The sequence below is a fragment of the Sarcophilus harrisii genome, chromosome 6 (genome assembly GCF_902635505.1).
Source record: "Sarcophilus harrisii chromosome 6, mSarHar1.11, whole genome shotgun sequence".
Lineage (NCBI taxonomy): Eukaryota > Metazoa > Chordata > Mammalia > Dasyuromorphia > Dasyuridae > Sarcophilus > Sarcophilus harrisii.
In genome coordinates, this window is record NC_045431.1 from 133813020 (window position 1) to 133817202 (window position 4183).

Genomic DNA, 4183 nt, shown 5'->3' on the forward strand with positions numbered 1-4183 from the left:
GGCCTGTCTTATTTTTTCATTTGTGTCTTCAATGCTTGGAACAGTGTTTTGCATGTATTGAGGATTTAATGCTTTTTTCACCAATTTATTTATTTGTTCATTTATTCAAAATTCTGATATGTGGTGCCAAGCAAGAAAGTTTTAAGAGAGGCCATGTGTCTCTCATACAAGGATTAGTTTAGGTAAATTCAGAAGCACAACAGCAGAAGGTCAACCAGCAGATAGGAAATTTGTTCTACCCACAGAAACTTGAAAATTATCATTTTTTAAACTTTGGAGGGGCTATATAATCTGCAGTGGGGGGAGTAACCACATCAAAGAATCATAGATCTTTTGAAGTTTTAAAGTATAAATGTAAGTATGATGTGTAAAATAGCTTTTCCCCACCATGTAGAGATGTTATTATGTCTCATTCATAACTATGTCCATGTGGTCTTGAAGGTGGGTGTTTTGAGGGTGGACCCAGGAATTTTGTAGGAATACTGATATTGTCACTTATTTAGTGGGATATACTGCATTCTTCAGCAGTTTTTAACATGCACTTTGAAGTAGCATTTAAAATTAAAAAAATAATACCAGCTTTCTTAGAAGTACTCTATGTACTGTAAATCATAATAATCATGGAAACTGACATTTATAATTTTTGAAAGTATCATTATCCTAAGCACTGCATAATATTTAAATAATGATAATAAAATATGGACCATTGAATCCCTGAGAGCTTACTGTTCAAGAGAGACCATAATGATATCTAGCTGGAGTTTTAGAAAATGAATCAATCAAATACAAATACTGAAGTGAAGAAGTCAATTGAGTAAAGAAACCTTATTTTTACAGATAATGCTATATACAATATAATTAGTACTTAAGAATTTCAGTGGCATGGGAATTCCCTCCACTGATTAAGATCTCTTTATATCTTAATAGATCATTTCATGATTAACATATGCATTTGTTTCCCAGTTGATAGTTTAAGCTTTTCCAGCTTGATAGGGCCCATCAAAGTTTGTGTTCTATTGATAGAACCTTTGAGAACCAATATCACCTCCTCCTCATGGTGATGCAGTTACATAGGACTTTAAGTGGTATATATGAAAAGGATATTTAAAGGCATCGTATTTCTATCAAAGTGCACATTAGAATGAAAATATGTAAATATGTACATATATATATATATATTTATCCATGTCTAACATCTATCATCTATCAATCAATCATCTATATCTATTGTCTATTAATAAATCATCTATCATTTATTATTATCTAATTACCATTTCTCTATCAATCTGTACTCTGACAGTACATATGCTAAAATTAGAATGATAGAGAGAAAATTAGCATGTCCTCTTGTAAGATGATATGTATTCTATATTTAAAAAAATATTTAACTGAAATAAATCTATTATCTATTGATCAATCTATTCTATCATACTAGTTTCTTTTATAAAATATTGGGTCAATGTATTGTATGTATGCACACAACATTTGGTAGAGGTAAGGAAATTAGATGCTGGGGAAATGAATCCTTGGAAAGCTAAGTGAAAAGGACAGATTAGAAAAGGGAATGGGAGTTGTCATTTCAAATTCTAGAGGCAGATTTGAGATCTGAAAAAAATATCTCTTGCAATGGAAGATGTTTTATTTTTAATGATCATTTTGTTTGCTAACCCAGTTCTGGAGACTGGTTCTTTATAAAAAGGTTGGGTATTTTTTCCTTCCCTTCCTCTCTCCCTTCATCCCTCCTTCCCTCCCTCCTTTCCTCTCTTCCTTCCTCTCTCCTTTTCTTCCTTCCTTTTCCTTCCTTCCTCTCTCCCTCCCTCCTTCTTTTCCTTCCTCCCTTTATCCTTTCTTTCATCCCCTTTGTTCCTTCCTCCTTTCCTTCCTGCCTCTCTCCCTCTCTCTTCCATATCTCTCTTCTCTCTTCATTCTCTCTCTCTCTCTCTCTCTCTCTCTCTCTCTCTTTTTCCTCTTTGCACCCCCCTCCTCTCCTATCTTGGCTGCCTTAGAAAATATTATATTTCCAGTCATGGATAAATGGTAAGAGCATAAGGACTGGTATTAAATGATTTGGATTCAAATCAAATCTCTTTTTTATTATCTAGATGTCCTTGGTCAAATCAATTTCTCTGTGCCTGAAGTTACCTCAGTCATAAAATGAAGGAGTTGAATTCAATCAGGGATTCTTATAATGCTATCCATAAACTTAATTGTTAACAAATATTTGATAACTATATTTCAATGTAGTTGGTCCCCTTTTCAATTTTATGCATTTTTCATGCATTTAAATATTATATGAGAAAGAATCCATAAGTTTTATCAAAGTTCAAAAAAAATTTATAACACATGAAACAAGATCAATACACTTTATATGATCTTTACAGTCTTTCCCAATTCTTCTAAGTCTTATGATTTAGTCATCCCACCAATTCTTATTACAAAAGGACAGACGTGTTGCCAGTTAATTGCATTATATTATAACCATCAAAGTTTCAGTGGGAACTTAGTTTGCCTAAAGCCAGGAAACCAGAGGAAAGGCAACAAAAATAAACACAAAGCTTGCTTACATAGTCACAGGAAACTTTCCCTGACAGCCTGACTTGGACACAAAGAAATCCAGTTCTCAAAGACGATGAAAAGTATTGCATGGCTTTTAATTTGATGACGGTCTTGAAAGAGAAAATCAGCCACATGCCCCACAGTTTCTGCTAGTTGCCTACATTTAACATCTAGAGATATTGTTGCACAGAATTCCCCTCTCCCTCTCCCACTACCACCCTCTTGTTAAAATCAGGCAGTAGCTTGAAATTCTCTGTTCAAACACAAGTGATCCATTCAAATGTATATCAGATACAACTGCCCTGTGACTCACCGGCTAAGTAAGGATAGGGATTATGGGAGTTTAACTGAGGACAAAATGGGAGAGTTTTCCCTTGCCTACACCATTCTCTGAGAGGTGATTAGAGATGGCTGCTACCTCCACACCCAGATTTCTAAGGGTAAGAATGTTATTTGGCTGTGCACTGACTTACTCACAAAGATTATTAGGATGTTGGTGAAAGGTAGTGCATGTTGTTTCATGGCAATTTTTCTTTAGTTCTCTTGCCTCACTACAGTGTTTGAAAGGAGCAGCTGCCCCACCCTTTACCTAACACTTAGAGCTACATTTCTGAGAAGCACAGAAGCCAGGAGAGATGATAATAAAACCACTTGGGATTTTTATCATGCTTTTCATTTGACAAGTCCAAAGGACTTTATGGATACTAACCCTTGGAGTCCCAATTAGGTCAGTAGTATAGAGAGCATAAGGGTAGGATGGCAAAAGAAAGCAGGACTGGTTAGCAAGTAATAAGGAGAAATGGGAATGGAGCCCAGCTGCTACTAATGATTCTGGGTATTCTACAATGCTTCATCCTCCCCCACCTCCAGTCCTCAAAGATGATGCCACTGATGGATGTAGGGTGAATATAACATGAACGATCTATCACCCATAAAGTACAAATATGGGAATAATAGTCATGAGAGTGGTTATTACTATTGACCTCCTTCTATGATGAGATTAAGCAGTTTTGTTCTTTGCATGTTGACCTAACAGTAAGTAAGAATTCTTATACACTAAGAACTTTGCTCTCCTCAAATTGTCCGGAATAATATGAAGAATATTCAGAATTTCTTAGATTCATGGTCTGCTCATACCATTTCATCAAAAAAGAGCCACTCACCTGTGTGTGCTAATTGCAGGACCATTTGCTGGATGTTTCTCTTTACCTGAAAGGAAAGCAAATAGCTTTCTATCTCTTTTTCTTTCTCTATTTCTCCATGCTTCTGTCTGTGAGTCTCTCTGTCTCTATCCCAATCTCTGTCTCACTTTTTTTCTTTATCTCTGCATATTTGTGTCTGTCTATTTGGCTGTATGTCTCTGTATTTGCAGAAGCTCAAAGTCATGCCAAATTGCTGCATGTTATGTATCTGTGACAGTCTCCTTGAAACATCATTCTTGCACCTTCTTTGAAACAATCATATGTCAGACCTTCAGTCACCTCTAAACATGCAACAAGAAATTCTTTAGTATTATCCACTAACTGCAGTCCTCTTGAGATTTCATGAATAAAGATAAGGGTAGATAAAAGAATTAGGCCTGTGACTTAATTGAACTCCCAGATTGGGTAATTTTTTTTTTTTTTTT

The 4183-nt window shown here is 35.4% G+C and overlaps 1 pseudogene; it reads left to right on the plus strand.

The window, feature by feature from the left end:
- The first annotated feature begins 1288 nt into the window (after positions 1-1288).
- On the plus strand, positions 1289-1386 carry LOC111721304 (annotated as a pseudogene).
- Positions 1387-4183: the final 2797 nt, after the last annotated feature.